Source organism: Chinchilla lanigera, unplaced genomic scaffold (assembly GCF_000276665.1).
Source record: "Chinchilla lanigera isolate Chin_1 unplaced genomic scaffold, ChiLan1.0 scaffold00076, whole genome shotgun sequence".
In the NCBI taxonomy this organism is placed as follows: domain Eukaryota; kingdom Metazoa; phylum Chordata; class Mammalia; order Rodentia; family Chinchillidae; genus Chinchilla; species Chinchilla lanigera.
The window spans coordinates 8,189,356-8,209,737 of NW_004955477.1; positions in this window are offsets into that span (position 1 = coordinate 8,189,356).

The following is a 20,382-nucleotide window of genomic DNA, read 5'->3' on the forward strand; positions in this document are numbered from 1 at the left end:
TCTCTCTTTCTTTGAGATAGGGTCTTGCCATGTAGTTCAGGTTGGCCTGGGCTCACTGTATAGCCCAGGCTGGCCTTGAACTTGTAGTGATTCTCCCTCTTCAGCCTCCTGAGCACCACCCATATGCCACCATGCCTGGCTTTCTGTCTTCATATGGTGAATTTTCATTTTCTATCAATTCAACATACTTTTGGATTCTTCTTTGATCTATAGGTCAATTTAAAAGCATATTTTTATTTCCTAATATATGGTCATATTCCAGGTATCTATATGTTGTTATTAATTTCTTATTGAATTCTATTTTTGTCAGAACTCATAGCTTTACAAATTTGGAATCTTTAAAAATTATTTTAAAGTTATCATCTGAGACAGGATCTTTCTTGATAAGTTTTATGTGCATACTTGAAAATAATGTGCATTCTGCTGTGGTTGAGTGATGCATCCTATAAATACCAGTCAGGCTTATTGATGACATTGTTGAAGTGTGCTATGTCCTTGCTAGTTTTCTTCCTATTTCTTCAATCAGTTATTAAGGAAAAGGTCCTGGAATATGTGAGCATGCTTATTCAATTCCTTTTTCCTTTCTAGTTATATCTTCTTTTGTTGTTTAATGTGTTGTCAATCAGTGTCATAAAATTTATAAAGGTTTAACTTAATTTGAGCTTCTTGATTAATTGAAATTAATTAAATGGCCTCTAAATCTCTTACGGTAATAATCTCTATCCCAGGCTGGGAGTTGTAGCTTGGTGGTAGAGTACTTCCTTAGCATGTGGTAAGGCTCTGTCTACATCCCCAGCACCAATGGTACCACAAAAATCTTTACTCTGAGACAGTTCTGTCTGATATAAAATGTTTGCTTCAGCTTTCTTCCAATTTCCTTTTGCTGTTTAACTCATCTTTGTAGTTATATTTAGAGTATGCTTCTCATAAGAAATTCTTGGGGCTTGCATTTTCATTCAGTCTGACAATTTCATAATTTCAACTGGAATATTTAGTCAAATTACATTTAATAAGAGGACTGATTGGTTAGGTTTAAGTTAAGCTTGCTACCCATTTTCATTCATCCTATCTCTTGTTTCTTTTTTCTTTTTCTGCTTCCTTATGATTCTATTTTATTTCATCTGTTGGCTTATAGGGTATCAATGCCATTGTGTAAAATCTAGTGAATACCTAGCATTTTTTACATACTTTAACTTGTCACACTCAACCTTGAATGACACCACACTCCTGCAAATTGTCATGTAATTATCATAGCATACAACCGTTTCTCCTCCTAGCCTTTAAGAAGTTATTGTCATATACTCACACATATATTAACAACTCCAGAGTACATTGCTGTTTTTTAACAATCAGTTAACTTTTGATAATATTTACATAATATGGGGACCTAGGTATGTATATTTGCCAAAGTCAGTAGCAACCTCAGGGCTCATCCTTGTCTGCAGAGCTGAATTTCCATCCAGCATCACTTCTTTCTCTACCTCTTTTAAGACTGCTGGTCTGTGCAGCACTTCCGTTGTGCATCTTTTCAGATTTAGTGCAGGACTTCTCATTGTACATCCTTTCAGATCTAGTATTTCTGAAAATGTCTTCACTTTGCCTTTTGTTTTGAACAGCATTCTAGGCAAAGAATTTCAGGTTGACAATTTTTCTTTCAGTCATTTAAAGATGTTGCTCTACTTTCTCCCTCATTATTTGAGTGATAATATGCAGCCACCCTTATCTTTGTTTTCTTGTGTGGAGTGGGTCTTTTTTCCTTCTGGTTTAGATTTTTCTCTTTATCACAGGTTTTTGCCATTTTAATCATGATGTTGCTCAGGATTTGTTATTGTTTTATCAGACAGATGAATTCTCTGCCACTACTTCTTCGATTTTTCCTCTGCCTCCTCTCATCCCCCTCACAGACTCAATTTGCAGGTCTATTGTATTTCTTGAAGTTGTCCCACGAGAAACTGATGGTCTTTTTGTTTTTCTTTATTATTTCATCTCTTTGTGCTCTGTTTGGGACAGTTTCTGGTGCTAGATCTTAGGTTTACTTTTCCTTTCTTCCCCAACACGTTATTGTCCATCCAATGTAATTTCCACTTCAGACATTGAGGTTTTTTACTGTAAAATTTCTGTTTGTTCTATATTTTCTATTTTTTATGTATTCTAGCAATGTTTGAGCATGTGGAATATACTTATAATGATTTTTAACATCCTGTCTACTAATACGATATCAGTATCTGTTCTGTGCTGGTTTTGAGTGGTTGATTATTCTCATTATGGGCGGTGTTTCTCTGCTTCTTTGTATGCGTGTTCATTTTTGATTGGATGCCAGGCATTCTATTTCAGCGGTGGGTATTTTTCTGTCCCCACAAATATCACTGATCTTTGCTCTGGGACATAGGTAATATGGAGATAGTTTGATTCTTCATGTCTTGCTTCTCTGACTTGTTAGGTAAATCAGTATTGAGGCAAGAACTTCCTGAATATTTTCCCCAGTGCACCATGAATTATAAATTTCTAAGTCTGGTTGGTGGAAACAAGCACTAGTTACTCATATGTATGTACATATTTTTAATCTTTTGAGGTAGTATTTCCCTGACATGATGTAGGCTCCCCGTACTCCTTCCCATCCTGACCACTACTTTGCTGACTATTCCAGGGCATCCTTTGGTGGAAGGTCAAGTCTTTCTCTCGGTGCAACAATCTTTATCAGCACTCTGCTTTGCTAACTCAAGACACCTTAACTTCCAGAACCCCAGTTCTATTTCCTTAGCCCTGAGGAATCCCAGGGTTTCCTGGGTTCTCCTCTTCTGTGTTGTGACTGAAAGCTCAATACAGCATCAGGTGGGACTATGATAGATTCACCAGGGGAACAAACTTGGCTTCCACAGATCCCTGCTTGTCAGTGTTCGATGTCTGGTGTTTTGGAAATGGCTGCTATGTGTGCTTTGTCTGGTTTTGTATTTGATTGTTCAGATGGGACAATAAGTCCTGTCCCTGTTACACTTTCTTGGCAGCAGCAGAAGTTGCCTCTTTAACCTCTTGGCCTGATATTTAAGACCATTTATGATGTGGCCTGAATTTGTTTTCCAACATAATTTCCCATATCCCTATTTTTATGTTTCCTAGCTGTTGTATGTGTTGATGTTTTTCACCGTCTTCCAGATTTTACCAAATCTTTCCTATGTATTAAGTACCTGCTATGGGTCAGGCACTATTCTAGGTGCTGGCGATAAACCTCTCTGGTCTCTAAGAGCTCTTGATCTTGTTACAGGCAACTGTAACACAGCATGAAGATCCTGGTCTACTTAATAGGCAGTTGTAACACAGGGCGGGGAGTCACATTGACAGTCCAGTGCCAGACTATAGCAGTGATAAGTAGGAAGAGATCCAGTACAGATTTAAGTCACAGAGCAGACACTGTCCATGGTGAGATTTGACAGATAACTAGATATCATGGGAATATATGGGCTGGGATGTGTGGGAAAGAGAACTCCACCATAGAACTGATCAGGGCAAGTGCCAGGCCTTGAGGATCCCAATGTGAGCAGGCACAGAGGACACCTCATCTGCCCCCTAAAAACTTGGATTCATCTCAAAGGCAGCATGGGGCTATCAAGTGGTTTCAGTCCAGGTGCTGATACTGTCTAACTATTAGAAATTTATTCCAACTTTGTTGTGGTCAAGGGAATAAGACTGCAGATAGCAGCCTTGTCTCCCTAGAAAAATACGAAACCAGAAATACATTCATGGCAAAGGAGCAGAAGGGAGCATCCTCAGGGGCAAGAATCTGGTGAAGTAACTCAGTGTGGAGCAGGAAGAAACAGGAGCAGACCACAATGATAACACAAGGTCTTGCAGGGCCGAGGAGCACTTGTCAGATCTGACTTTGGCCTAGCGAGAACTAGGAAGTAGAGCTTTCCAGAGAAAATGTGACCTTGCCATCTCTCTACCCAGGTTTTCCTTTTTTGTTACAGCTAATTTCTCTATTTCCTTGGTTTTTATAATTCACTACTTAGCCCTGAAGTCATTTTACCTTGCATTTGAGTTTGGAGTTTAATTATTCACAAGCTTCTGTTGATCTGCCTGTGATTGCCATAGGAAGTAGAGCCTGTGTGTTATTCCTCTTTGTATTTCAGGGCTACTGTAGTTCCTAGAACAATGCTTTACACACAGTAAGTGATTAATAAATTCTAGTGACTCAAATTAACAAAGGGCTTGCTTTTATGTGCCATAATATATGCATAATTGAATGCTTTTCTGTCATGAAATGTAGCACTGTGATGTCCTTTGCTATATTCTTGAGGACTTTGTAGGCATGCAATTCTAATTTTGAGATCTAAATAGACGTGTCAACAGCACAGGGTCAGACAAGAAATTCTCAGCTTGACTTTTTTGTTCACTGCCATAACATTTATGATCCTGTGGAGCCATAAATAACTTGCTCAATAAAAAAGGAAATAAATGAACAGGACCATGTAGCATGATAATACAGCTGCCCAAGGTGTGTGGTCCATTCAGATCCCTGTCAGCTTTAATGCTAATAAGGGTTAGGGAGCAGGAGAAAGTCCTGTAGTACACTAGGTGGAAACAAATATTCAATAGGCTAGTCTAGAGAAGCTGCCCTACACAGCCTCAGCCACAAGGTGTCTGGACTCTCAATCTGGGGTTAGGGCTGGAAGTGATTTCTACTAGTCAAGAATGTGCCTGCAGTTTATTGCTTTTGATAAAAGCAGCACGCAGTGAGATACCTGTTGATCTTTGTGTCACAACATAAGTGCAGAAACACCAGCTCCTGAGGGAAAAGTCCTCAGTGAAGTCATGAGAGGCCCAGGAAAATCAATGTCTCTAACACTCTAAGGGAATGTCCAGAGGGCTGCTTTCAGAGCAAAGAGACACAGCTCTTGTCAATACTTCAGATCTCAGAAACAATATTTCTTTTTAAAGAACTAGACATAAAACACTATGGCTTTAAAAAGTACAAGTAAAACCCCTCATTTCTTGTGAGACAACTCTTTCTTGGGGCAGTTCCAAGCCCCAGCCTTAAGCCAGGGACAGAGCTTTGAGAGTTCCCCGTGCATGTCCTCCTTCCAGATTGTGCCCATAATGTTGTGGAGATACCATCAGGGCAAGACCAGTGTACTCTTCTTGACGCTCTTCCTGGCCCTGTATTTGGATGTGGGCCTCAAAGGTCCTTGTGTTGGAGAACTGGTTCCCAGGATGGTGCTACTGAGAGGTGCTGGAACCTTTAAGAGGCGGGGCCTGTTGGGAGGTCTTTGGTTGGTAGGGTGTGCTCTTGAGTGGCATTGTTGGATCTCACCCCTTCCTCTTCCTCTCTTTGCTTCCTGGGTGTGGAGTAGTAGATTTTTCTCCACTGCATAATCCTGCTGTTCCTCTTCTTTTGCTTTTTTATAGTTTGGCTACCAAGTGTACATCCTTCACAGATTTTAACTTGGCCTGGATTTGAAAAGTATTTCTGGGAAATGCTATGATGGGTGTTGGCTTGTGTCTGGATTCTTTTGCTCATTATGATATTTTTGAGATTTACCTATGCTGAGAGTACCTTTACTTTCTTCATTCTTATTGTGAAATGGCAAAACAGGGGATGAATATGCTAGTCTGAAATTTTGTCTATATATTCCAGCATCAATAGACAGTGTTATTTACAGATTAGGGCTACTGCACATAATACTGCTATGAGTATTCAGATCCATTTTTCTGGGAGGGTGTAAACACATCTTTCTCCACGGTTAACATCTATATGTGGTTCTACTGGTTCATAAAGTATGAACATCTTCTGCTTAATTATGTACAATCAAAGTTTATTCTAATTAGTTGGACCAGTTTCTGTTTCCTTAGCCATGATTGAGATGGGCAGCTGCTCCATATTCTCACCCTTAGTATTCTTAGTATTTTTAGTTTAAGCCTTTCTACTGGGTAAATTGAACCTCAAAGTGTATTTAATGTGCATGTCCCTGATTACTGATGAAGTGTAGCACATCTTCTTTTGTCTACTTGCTCGATGGATATCTGTGAAGTGCTTGTTCAGGTCTTTTGCTCATTTTTTAGTATTTTTAATGTTGACCTGTAGGAATCTTTTGTATATATACAAACTAACATCCTTTTGTTAGGTGTGTGTACCACAAATACCTCTTTGTGGTGGTCTTTTTACTTAATTAGTGATGATCTGGATACATAATTAGTGATGATCTGGATACATACTAACTTTATTAGAGTTAAGTTAACCAATATTTTTCTTTATGGTTAGATTTTTTAGTTTATTCATGATATCTAAATGCTCAAAGATATTTCCAATTAAAGTGTATTGCTCTTCTTTTCATATTCACTTGACTTCTGTGTGTTGTGTGAGGGTGCAGTCCCAATCTACTTTTTTCCAAATTCATATTCAGCCAGCCAGCACAAGTTATTTATGAGACAATTTTCACCCACTGCTCCTTGTCATAATTCAAGTATTCATACATAAGTTTGAGTTTGTGGACTGTCTATTGCATTGGACAGCTACCACACTCTCTTGATTATTAGTGCATACAGTACTGCTGCAACTCTGGAGCAAACTCTACTGCTTAATTGACTTGTGTTTTGACTGTGCACAGACCTCTGTCTTCCTATACTGATTTTACGATGAACTTGCCAATTTCACAAGTTGAGGTTTGGACTGGCATTGCGTTGAATTAATAGATTTGCTTGGAGGGGCTTGTCACCTTTATATTTCCACTTATTTGCTATCAGTTAATTTCTGTTTTTAAACTCCTAGAATTTTCTCTAGAGTTCTCATTCATCTTATATTATTTATTCTAAGACAGTGCAGATGATAACTTTTTATAATGTAGAGGTTATTTAAATATATTAGTGTTGAATTTTTATTCTTGCAATATAGAAATATGTTTGATTTTCATCTTTGACTCTGAATCACTGGTCTATTACTAATTCTTATATTTCATCTGTAGATTGTTTTGAATTTTCCACACAAATAGCTATATCATCTGCAAAGCAAGAGAGTTTTCTTTCTTTCTATTCTATTGTTTATAATCTAAACACCTTTAAACTCCTTTTCTTCCTCACCATTTACTTCGCCAAGCTTGCACATTCTTCAGGTCAGGTCAGGTTTTTTTCTTTTCCACAGAATGAATTGCCTTGACCCGCAGGTGGCATTTCCTTCTTCTCAAGCATTCTCTCCTTTGCTATTAAATATGAAGTTGAGTTTATTTAAGTGATGTCTGTCTCTTTTATTAATAGTTTGAAGGCAAGGCCTATATCAGCTTTGTTCATCAGTACACACTCAAATATAAGCATGTCTGTCACAGGATAGGTACGTTCAAATAGTTCATAAATAAACAAATGAGTTTATTTGTGCAAGCAAATTTTAAAATCCTCTGATAAATTCTCTTTAATACTCTGGTTAGTCCTTTGATGTGAAACTCATTATATTTTTGATTAATTTTGAGAAGCTATGATAAAAGAAATCAACAGGGATATAATAATGAAATCATATGCATTTAAACAGTGCTGAGTGAAAATATGGAGGGAAAATGGTCAAAGAATTAAGAGAATTGTTATTTCTCTGTCACATTAACAGTGTGTAGGCAGCTAACATCCTTTATTTAGAATCTCATCAGATAAAAACTTATAAGAGAAATTAAATATTTGATAAAGACACAGAAATGTTTATATGTTCTGAAACAGAAAATACATGTCATTTTTTATGGAGAGTACATTTATAATAATTAATTAGGAACTTGGAAATAAAAAATTATACTAATTCCAAATAATTGATATTACACATAATATGTTCTCTGTTCTTAGGACAGTAAATTGAGAATCCAGTAAAAAAGGAAGATATAAGAAAAGCTGAGCATGGGACCTTGGCAGCCCTGCTAGTAGGTGGAGGACTGACCTAGTGGGTCCAGACTGTTGTAACAAAGTACTGTAAGCTGGGTGGCTTATAAATGATTGATATTTATTTCTTATTTTTCTGGAAGCTGGTAAGTTCAAGGTCAAAAGAATGCTCATATGATGGAAAACTAAATTGTAATTCATGATACTTACAAACTATTTATAAATTTATACTTTCAGCATCCAGAATGATGGTTAAGGTACAGTATTCAATGACTAGTAGTTAACTAAATAAAGAATAATGTCAAAACTTGATACAAAAGCCTGCAAGATGTAACGGAGTCACTACTCAGAGGAAAAGTTTAGGAAAAGTCTAGCACACATCAGAAACCAAGAAAGAATAGGTGTGATAAAATATTGTGGGGTAAACACCTGCATTTTTTTCTGTTCCATCCATAAATTCCTCTAAACTTTATTCATACTAACTCTGGAAGCTTAAGTCAAATAACAACAAGATGCAGTTTCATACCCATAAGACTGGAAATGTTTTTGCACTTTGAGAAAACTAAGTGCCAGTGAGAATATGGTGAAACGAGAACACTGCTTATGTGGGCATAAATGCCTGAAACCACTTAGAAGAGGAGTAGGCACAGCCAGTAGAGTGAAACAGACATTCCTCAGCAACTCAAGGCTAGGCACATGCAGGCTTGAGATCTGCACAAAGATGTTTATTGCAGTCTTATTAGTTGTAGTGAAGTGCAAAAACAATTTGAGTGCTCAATGATAGCAGAATTAATACAATGTAGCACTTCTACAATAGATAGATTATCACACATGAATTAAAATGATTAAACCAGACAATGTATCACTTGAAAAGATCATGCAACCATCTCACACAAAAAATAAAGTTGGAGAATAAAAGTATAGTTTATTATTTGCATGTACTTAAAATTGCACAACCTGTGTACTATTCACAGGTTTAAAGTTATATGCAGTTAAGAAATCAAATCATAAACTCAAAGAACAAACAAAAAATTCATGTTAGCTGTGCCTATGGGAAGAGGTGGAAAGAACAAAACAAGGAAGGTTAAAAGACTTAGATTATGTCTGGATGTTTTTGTCTCAAATTGAATTTTCTAGGGCAGTAGGAAATTCTCTGTCTCTGTCTCTGTCTCTCTGTCTCTGTCTCTCTGTCTCTCTGTCTCTCTGTCTCTCTGTCTCTCTGTCTCTCTGTCTCTCTCTCTCTGTCTCTCTCTCTCTCTCTCTCACACACACACACACACACACAGATTAATTTGCTAGACTCTTTAGGGAGTGTTCTCTGAAACAACACCAATGACCTGTGGGAAGGAGGGAAGGCAGCAGGATTGGGCTGCAGTGCAGGTACAAGAGAGACTCAACTGAAGTACAGAGTTAAGAGTTGGGGGGACCCTGGACCCCATTCTCTTTGTTAACAGCCATTGACTGTGGGCTTTTCCAGGAAGGAGATACAACCAAAGGGAGCAGATTGCTTCAATCAAGTGGTCCCCCACATTGCTGGCAGCTGAGCGCGTTCCCCTGGCAGCCCTGCTAGTAGGTAGGGGACTGTCCTAGTGTGTCCAGACTGCTGTAAGTTGGGTGGCTTATAAATGATTGATATTTATTTCTTATTTTTCTGGAAGCTGGGAAGTTCAAGGTCAATGCACTTGCAGATTTGTTGTCTGGTGAAGGCATTTTCTTTTTTGTCATTTGTCCTCACATTGTAGAAGGAGCAGAGGAACTCTCTCAAGTCCACTTTGAGAAAACATTGATCTCATTTATGACTTAATCACCTCTGAAAGAGGTTAGGATTTCAACACATGAATCTGCAAAGAGTCAGGCTACAACAAGAAATAAACTCTTGATTCCTAAAGGAGGATCTGGGTGGAATGAAGGAGAGAGAGACAGACAGACAGATAGAGACAGAGACAGAGAGGGACAGAGATAGACACAGAGGTACGTGATGACATGATGGTTGCAGAGAACGCTTCTTGACCCCTGGGAACAACAGGTGCCTGACCCAGCTGTGCAACCTGGGGTGACTGAGATGCTGATATCTGAATCCAAGAGCAAATACCTATCAGTCTTATTAGGTGGTCATGGCTGAAACCTCTTATGAGGAAAAGTCCAGGTGAGTCTGTCTTAGTAGAAACTTCCTCGAAGCATGCCAGGAAAGTAACCCAGCCAAATTTTTCCCTCATGGTTCATTGTCACTCCGGGGATGCACCTCATTCTTTGCCTTTGTAGCTGCTTCAGAAATGAGCCATGTTGATGGCCTCTCCCCATAGGCTATAGGCTCTGCCTATAGCAGAGGTCTGGGAAGTCTGGTTTAGTGGTTACAGAGCACACAGAGTGTCCTGCAGGTGTTCACTTGGTGCTTGAGGCCAGATGGCATGGGCCTTCCTGTGTGGGTGAGGAGTGCTCTAAAGAACTCTGGACATTCCCAACAGTACCTTTTCTAGGGTCCCTGCAAGCCTGAGCTCATCTTTGGCAGATTTTTTACAAGCACCCACACACCTTCCTCTGTTCATTATTTAGTTTCATTTATTCTAGTAAACTTAAGATTCAAAATACAAAAGCTTGAAAAGACTTTCAAGTGATACCCTTAATTTCATCTCTACCATCCAGGTTTTTTCTCTGTCTTTCTGAGGGGTCTCAAGATGTCACACAAACAGATGTGCTCTTTATCCTCTGGGAATTAGAAGCCAAAGGGAAGGACACATGCACACAGCGAGTGACACAAAGACAATCAGGAGAAGATGTTTAGGGTGGTTTGAAGGGTCAGTTTTTGGAAGGATGCTGTGAATGATGAAATCAAGCATTAGCCTTCTTTTGTAGTCTGTATAAGCAATAAGGGAAGAAGACCCTGGCCAGTGGCTGCTAAGATGGAAATGACTCCAGGAGACTCTGGCACAGTGATAGACTGCTGCACACTGTCATATGGGAACATCAATAGATTATGACGAATAACCTATTGAAATAGCATGTTTTCTACATTTCACACTTTCCCTCTGCTTGGTCACCCATAAAAACACATGAGAGTCTCCATTCCTACATGGTTGTTTGAGTAATCTGACTCTCCTTAGAGGCCGTCAAGCCAATAGGGTCTGTGGATTCTTCTGGGAAGACCTAGGTTACAAATAGACAAATCCAATTTGTATGAGGTATGATCAAAGTATACACTTCTGAAAATCCTCATGGGGAGTGATTAAAAACATTAGAGTGAATGGCTGCATCCTGGTGTTATCTAAAAAAAAGGCAGGCTTGTAAAAATATTGTGGTGTGTCCTCATCCACCTAATTCACCAGACCTGGCACTGTGCAACTTCTGGTTCTTCTCAAAAGTCAAAGTGACCATGAAAAGTAAGCATTCTGAATGGATTTAGGACATCATCAAAGCAGCCACAACAGCACAATTAAAGACAGTCATGAAAGAGGGCTTCCAGAATTATTTTAAAAAGTTGTAAAAGGGCAGGTGGTATAGCTCAGCGGTGCTGCACCTGCCTGGTAAGCAAAAGGCCCTCAGTTTGATTCCCAGTCCAACAACAAGAAAAAGTGGGGGAGCTAGGGATTTAGCTCAGTAGCACAGCGCCTGCCTGGCAAGTGCAAGGTCATGGATTTGATTCCCCTGGAAAAATAACCAAAAAAAAAAAAAAGAAAAAGGAAAGAAAACAGTTGCAAGCATGATGGGATAAATGTGTTTGAAGTGAGAGGGAGTATTTTGCGGGAAATTAATGGCAATTTGTCTTTTATGGTAATATTTTTAAAATTTAAACATTCACTATATAATTTGATCATGCTTTGTGTAAGCAAAATATAGCAGGATTAGAATAGGTGAGGTATAGTCATTATATGTGAGATTATTCAATATGTAACAAGAAGAAAAACATTCTTTGTTTTTGCATTTATAACAATACATTCAAGGACTCTTTCATTAACATGTTTTTGTATTTATGACAATAAATTCAAGGACTCTTCCATTAACATGTTTTAGATGGGGTTATAATACATATGTCTCACCTTTGAGTGGTTTTGAATCATAGGTGGTACATACAAGACTGTGCCATTGGGCAGCATGGGACAATCCCCTTGGATGACACAAGTTGCCTAGTGGGGCAGCCATGCATATACTTAGATTGGTGGGAACATATTAAATAATTATAAATATTAAAATTATTTGATTGATATCTGCCTCTTTTTTGAGCTATAAAGTGGAGCGCGGGGACTCAGACATATCTTGTCCAACATTTCATTCCATGACTTGGGATAGTACCAAAATGTCAAGATCTGATGAAAATAAATCACAATTACTAGAAATGTCTCAGAAAAACTTGCTAGATATATTAACCCTCTTGTAAGACCTTAAACATAACAACAAGGGGATGGGATGTGAGGATTCCTAAGATAGGATGTACATGTGCATGTCTGGGTATGTGTTTTTGTGTGTTTGTAGACATTCATTTCTAAAATGTGAAATCACCTCAGGGAACCCCAGAAACTTCCAGGCTTTGCAGTAAGATACAAAATACTTGTGTGCATGTCTCCCTGGGCTCAGCAGGACTGAAAGCTAATTTATCTCTAAGGAGACAGCCAGTAGTAGTGGGTTTAAACTTCCATAAAAATCTTCACAAAGAGAACAGAACAAAAAGAAACAGGTTTAAGTGGCTGAAAAGAAGATAGTCTAACCATGAGGAGGTCCTATGTATGCTGGAGGAGACAACAGACCAGCCTCTGGGTGGGAGATTTTATCATTCTTTGATAGCTTCCTGCAATGACTGTTGGAGCCAAGGGAGCAGGGGAGCCCAGTGCCCTCCTAATATGAAGTCAAATTGTATGACTTTTCAATTTCTTGTTCACATTCTTGTCCAACTTATGAAGAATTAATCCTGGGAAGAACTGGGTACGTTGGGGATGGAAGAGATTGGAGGTACACTAAGAGAAGATGGAGACAGGTTTGGACATGGAAAGCCTTTGCATGGAAAATCCCCAGGCAAAGTTCTCAGGTGCTCCTGACCTTTAAAGAGGAGGAGGGCATCTGGGCTATTCTGAGAGAGGTAGAAATGATGCTGCAGAAGACAAGCAGGATGCTGCTAGGTGAGGGCATGTGCCCTGGGCATCATGTGGAAAGGAAAGCAGGGGGCTCTAGAGCAGATACTCTCTTTGACCTGACCTGTGCCTGAGGCCCCTTGCATACTGCTGCCCAGGGTGAGTCCAGTTCCCACAGGGAACGCCATGCACCTCTCCTTCCTGTGTCCTCAAGCTCTCTGTGCTCCGCTGTGTTCATGGCCAGGGGTGAGTGAGGGGTGACTGTACTAGTGAGGTGTCACAAAGGCTCTGCCCACCATTTGGTCATTTGCTCATGTTTCTTGCATAGCACTCATAATACATCTTTGGAAAAGTAGCTGGTACCTTCCTTCCATCCCAGGGTCAGAGACACTTTGGTAATAACTTATGATCCCCAGTAGGGAAAATTTGTCAACAACACATAGAAAATAGCACTATATTAGTGGTGCTCCTGGTGGCAGGTCAGGTGTTCCTTCTTGCATTTGTCCCACACCAAGGGCTGAGTCACATTTCAAGACATAGCTAGATAAAAATATATCCCTCAGTCAGTCCTGAGTTTCTCTGTACCCTCAAGAGAAGTAGCTATGGACAACAGTTTCTCTCTGGGGAGTTGTGCGGGGGCAAAGCTTTACCAAGGCCTTGGCAATAGTGGCCACTGTATGAGGGGTTTCCTCACAAAGCCATTGCCACATCTCTGATACAGAACCCTCAAGCATAGATATGAGGTCGTGGGAGCTGGGTGGCTCTTGCTCCATGGCTGGAATTGCAAGGTGCCTGGATGCTGCCTGGAGACCTTGGAGAGGGAAGAAGTCCCAGCAAGAAGCCACCTCTGCTAAGTGATGCTTGGAAGCAGGGGATGCTCAATAGGATAAGGAGGAGTGTAGTGCAGAAGCAGGCTCTGAAACTCCTCATTGCCACTGGCTGGCTTTCCTGGCTTAGAACAGAGATTTCACATGCTTTGTCATTTTTCATTGGATTTGTACATTCATTCATTCACCCATCATTTGTTCAGCATAACCAGTGACCAGCACTGGGTTCCATGGGTAAGTGAGGTTCAGCCACAGTCCTAGTAGTCACAGCAGTTCTCCCAAGGAAGTTCTTGAGCAGAGTGACAACCTGGTGTCACACAGAGTCCCACTTCTGCCGGTCGTGAGCACCTTCAAATACCACTTTGGTGTTTCTCTCATTTCTTTGCATTCCCAGGTCTCAGTTTCTGTCAGATATCTGAGATGTGCTGTGGGCAAAGCCTTACCCTGTCACTGCCTGTGTCCCTTTCATTTTGACACTCAGTCCTGGTTGTCGGCGTATGAGACCAATTTCTACCCATCACCTGCGTGTCAGCAGAGTACAGGCTGCCTGTGCCCGGGAGCGCTCTGGGCTGGCTTGTTTGCTGTGATCACTGTCACCTCAGTGGACTTGGGGCCCTTATTTGTAATTTTCTTTTTCTTGGTATGGGATTTGCTTTTTGAAGGCAGTGAAGAAACCTGGGATACCTAAAAAGGCATATCTCTTTTTGGTCTTAACTTTCACTTGCATGCACAATGCAAAAGCCTGATTCCTGGAAGATGTAGCAAATTTAAAAGGAGCCTCCCATAGCTTCAGGCTCAGACCCTCACTCTTCAGTTGGGGTATCACATAGCCCCCTCTTTGAGATTTTTCACAGGTTAATGGGAATAAAATTCACTTTATGAAACATGAGCTGATAGAAACCAGATAATCTCTGAATTCAGGTCATTTTAACGTTGATGTGACTTTTTTAGTATTTTGGAAGCAAAACTTGTCTCTTGACTTTTAAAACTCTTCATTTTACTTCATTTGGAATCCTGAAGAAGATGTAAGACCACATGCTCCAGCACTCCACATACTGCAATCAGGATTCCTCTGTGAACTCAGCGCCCCATGGAAGATGCTGTGTGCACGTGCCATGATTTAGACCTGAAATATTTTCCAGAACAGGAGGTAAGACACAGTCACCCAAAGTGAAGAACTAACTGACATCGTGATGTCTGATGAAAAGAAGGTATCCATGTGCCCGGCTCCATTTCAGGGTCAGCAGCAGAGGCCACTGACACATCAGGCTATCTAGACACACAAAGTGAGATGTATTCCAATCCTACTGCAACATGCTCCAAAATAATTTACTTCTTGAAGCAGATATAGTGTTATGGTTTGTGTCTAGATGTCCCCCTAAAGCCTCATGCAGTTTTAGATAGGTCTTTTTAAGAGGTAGCTGAATCTAGAGTTTGTGACTGATTCATAGTGCAGTGCTGGGGTTAAGGGTGAGTGATTGCTGAATCAGTCCACTGAATTGCACTGCCCTAATCCCAGCACTCTGAATAAGATAAAAGGGCTAAAAAAGACTTGTTCTCCCCTTTTTTGCTTTGTTGCTTTCGCTATCTTCTGTCACCATCAAAGGTTTCCCCTCTGCCTTGTCATCCTGCCTTGGAGCCAGCTGAGTATAGACAGAAACCCCTACAAACTGTGAGCTCAATAAACCTTTCCTTCCTTAACTTTGGGTATTGGGTATTTCCTCTCAGCAATGAGAGAAAAGCAACTAAGACAAGTGGCTACAAAAAATAAACCAATTATGGAAGGAAAGTGTACTTTTCTAAAAAGTAAATAAGTTACTGTGAAAAAATATAAAAACTAAGAAATATAAAGACAATCAGAAAAATTAATGACTACTAGTCAGAGATGAAAGCTGTTTATATTTGGATATTTCTCCTTTCTGTGGAGACAATTTTAGAGAATTTTGTTCTGATTTTTTAATAAGCTATCAGAAGCAGTGGCATGTCACTGTCATACTCACAGGAACTGTGTTGAATGCTGAATCTGACTATCATGGGATCTGTCATGTATTTATACTCTTCTGAGATGGGCATGTATGCTGTTCTCGTTTTTCTGGGACACATATGGTGCAAGGTAGTGTTTCTCTGTGTAAGTTCTTATCTGCTTGGGAGGAGTCAAAGGAAGTGTGCACTCTGGGACTCAATAGTCTCAGCTGGAATCCAGACTCCAAACTTAGAGATATATAACTTTGTTAAGTTAGTAACACTTCCTGTGCTTTTTACTATATGGATAGCAATAGCGTGGGAACCTATAAAGCTCTGGGATGGGCATGGGAAAAACATAGCTGACATACCATGTACACACTGTGCTTGACAACAGTCATTGCTGTTGCTGCAGTTAGAATCCTCACTGTTGTTGTTTAGATCTAGAATGTCCATCAAAGGCTTCATGTGTTCAGAGATTGTGTTCTTGGGGAGTGATTGGACCATGGGGATGCTATGCCCAACAGTGGACTGTTGAAATCATAGGTGAGTGTGCTGTTAGAAGGTGGGGCCTGGTTGGAAGCGGGTCACTGGGGGAGTGACCTGGAAGGCAGCATCTTCCTTCCTGGCCTCTTCTGTCTTTGCTTCTTGACCACCACAACACGAGCAGCCTTCCTCTATGGCTGACTTTTTCACCATGCAGTTTCTGCCTTGGAGCTAGCCAACTAGGGACTAAAATTTATGAAACTGTGAGACAAAACAAACCTCTCCTGTTTTGAGTGGTGGGTGTGGGGTATTTTTTCTCAGTGATAATAAAAGTGACTAAGACACTCTCAATATGACTTTCAGCTTAGAGTTCAGGTGAGGGGTTGACAGTCAGACTCAGATTCTGAAGGCTTTGGATTTCTGGTCTAATTTGCTTTTGGTAGAATCTCTATCATGACATCCTTTCTAAAAACAAATCAAAGCAAATCACCTATTTCCTCAGTGCTCTTCCCTGCTTTTCTGCCCCTTCTGGTCCCACCCCTGCCCAGTGTCAGTGCTGATCAAGGTTAAAGCAAGCCTGCCTCCCCCAGAAGGGTCACTTCTAATCATAGATCCATCCTTGTATGACACCAGCAGGCCTTGCTGTCTCTGGGACCCTTGTGTTCCTAAGTGTGCATCAGGTGTGCAGTGGCCTGGCAGCGTCTGCTCTGTCTGCAAGCACATTTACATCACATTCTTCATCTCGCCTTCTCACTTAGCAGGTGCCCCGTTCCTCACTGTGACAATGGTCAACTTAGGGTGTGCACGAAGCTGTGTTCTGGATACCAGCAGAGAGGAAGTTTCCTGTCTGTTTCTCTTTTGATGTTCACAGTGGAAAGGCTGCATGCTGTGGGACGCCATTTCTTTTCTTCTGCCTCAGAGTAACCACTATGCACCTCTTATTTTCTTGGCCAGTTCCTGTGTGCTATCTTCCTTATCCATATATACTCTGCTTCTACATTAAAAACCATTGCAGGATATATCCACTGGATTATGGTTAATTTGGGGACCACTATGATAATGTGTAGTTTTGTTATTTTGTCATATGTTTTAGATTTACCCAGGATGGTTCTTCTTATTTAATATTTTTATGTTATTATTTTATTTCTTCTAACCTTTAGGATTATTTTATGTTTAAAACTCCTGTGGGGTTTTGCCAACATTTGGTATTGGTAGACTTATCTTGAGGCAGCACCTGGATGTGAACAAAAGCCCAGTGTTAGTTATACCACTTGCACTGGAATCCCCAGTCTGCCACTGATGGGATGAGAACTGCGCTTCCTCACCTTTAAATGAAGATAAAAAGGGCCCTGCTTTGAAAGTTGTTACAGACATTATGCATTTGGGTCCTTTGTGAGAAACCTTTGACCATCACAAGATGGCAAAGATGTTTTTCTATGCTTCTTTCCAGAAGTTAAAAATTTTTCGCTTTTCCTTATTTTAGATCTATGAAACATTTCAGGATAATTCTGGAATAAAGTCATTTTTTCCCATATTGACATCCAGTTGTTTCATCACCACCTGGGGGAAATATGTTCCTTTCTGCATTGAATTGTCTTGGCATCCTTTTCAAAAATTGATTGAAAAATATATGCAGGGATCTATCTCTAGGCTCTGTATTCTGTTCTATTGATCTTTGTAGCTCTGTTGTTCTGCCAGTACCATACTGTCCTGATTTGTGTAGCTTCATTTTAAGTGTGGAAATTGCGGGGTCAGTGTGGTAGCCTGAGGGTTTCTCCCCATAGGGCATCAATTACCAGGAGTGTCATCCACCAACATTTCACTCAGTGTGGTCTGCAGTCATCTATTTGTCCAAGGTGACTCAGGCTTGCCACAGGCTGCTTCCTGCTCGAGTTGCCCAGACTTCAGTTTTTCCTGTATCACTTTTGTTCATTATTGTGTGTTTTTATACACTTTGATAATTTGTCTTCCAATCTCACATATTATATTTACTAATAGAATATTTTTAACTGTGCTCTTGCTCTCATCTTAACATCTACAGAACATGGAGTTTTTTTTCTTTTGTTCCTGATATTTGTAACTTTTATCTTTATTTCTTGTGTAGATTTTTCAATTTTGATCTATTTTGTTCAAAGATCCAGCTTTACTTTCTTTTCCATTTTTGATGCCATTGATTTTTTACCCTTAGCGTTCTCTTTTATATCTTCAGGTTTATTCTTTTTTACTTAACGAAGGTAGGAAGTTACACATTAGTGTTTACATTTTTCTTTTCTCTCATAATGACAAATTTCTGAAGTTTCTTCTAAGTACTTTCTTAGCTGCCCCTTCAAATTCTTATATATTGTCTTCTAATTTCTACTTGGTTTAAAGTTTTTTTTATCTTGTAATTTCTTTCTTTATTCATGGGGTCTAACTCAGTTGTAGTTAGTATTTACTACAGGACTTTAATCTTTTGATGTTAATGAAGACTTGTTTTTAGGACTCAGTATCTCATCATTTGAGTGCCCATCCCATCTGCATGACACATGGAAAAATGAGTTTTTTAGTCAAAGTGTGTTCTACAAATATTTAGAGGTTCAGATGCTTGCTAGAGTCAATATTAAATCTTCTTTATGTTTACTCAGGGTTTATTTTCTCTACCAGTTGGAGAAAGTGTGTTGAAGTCTCTGGTTTTGACTGAATTTATCTCTGCCTATAATTCTATCTCCATTTTGCTAGCGGTGTTGGAAGCATTGTCATAATTTGTAAGCTTTTTAGGAGCACATGTTTGCAGCACACAATGTTCACGTTCCTTATTTGGAGTTGGTGCACACAACTAACACATTTTAATTCCTTTTTTCATCCTTTTCCCTCCCCCTCCTTCCATCTCATGAGCTCCTTCCCATTTGAGAAAGATCTATCTCTCTTCTTCCTATTCTAATTTTTATTTTGATCTTTATTTATAATTTGGGTTTCTCATATAAGAGAAACCATGTGAAGTTGAAGCTTGTGTGTCTGATTTAGTTCACTTAGCATTATGGTCTCAAGGTGCATCCATTTCTCTATAAAGAACTCAAATTTATCTTTCTTTATTGGTATTTTCTCCAGGATTATATTAAATATTCACAACAATTTCAGAAGTACTGTGTGTCAGTTTTCACTATTTTGCTTCTATCTATCCAGCAATGGGATCACTTTCCATTTTCTGATGTCTTCTTCAATTTCCCTTTTCAGAGTACTGTAATTGTTGTCATAGAGATATTTCCCAAGTAAATAACTTAACAGTGCACCTCAAGGTCCTATCAAAACAAGAAAACTCCAAACTCAAAGCTAGTACAAGATAGGAAATTATAAACTGCAGAACAGAAATCAATGAAATTGAGACAAAAATGTACAAAGAACCAACTAAATGAAGCATTTGTTTTCTAAAATAATAAACAAAATAAACAAAACTTTAGCTAATCTAGCCAGAAAAAAACAAAAGAGAAGGCCCAGATCAATGCAATTAGAAATGAAAAGGGTGAAATCAAAACAGAAACTGATAAAATCAAGAAAGATTATTAATAACTACTTCTCAAACCTGTATACCACTACATAGGAGATTTGGACGAAAGGGATAGATTCCCAGATGCATATGAATTACCAAAATTGAACCAAGAAGATTTAAAAACTCTGTATAATCCAGTAACAGGCAATGAAATTGGAACAATAATTAACAACTAAGAAAAGCTCAGGTCTGGATGGATTTACTGTCGAATTCTATAAAAATTTCAGGAAGATTTAATACCAATATTCCTCAAGGTCTGTAATGAAATTGAAAGGGAAGGAATACTCTCAAAGCAGCTCCTGGGAGCCACCTTTATCCTGATTTCAAAACCAAACAAAGATTCAACCAAAAAAGAGAGTTATAGATCAGTCTCTCTTTTTTGGTCATAAAACAATCATTTAATTGAAGCTATGGGAAGAGAGGCAATATAAATGATAAATTAAGGAAAGAATATTAAGAATGTTTCAAAGGTTTTAAAGTAGGACACTTCACAAAACACTTGTGAGAAATAAAATTCTTAAATTATAAATAGAAATATAACCTATCTCTTTAGTGAATATAGTTACAAAAATTCTTGACAAACAGAATGCAACAAATCATCAAAAACATCATATACATAAGGACTAAGTAGGCTTCCTCCATGGATGCAAGGATGGTTCAACATACACAAATCAAT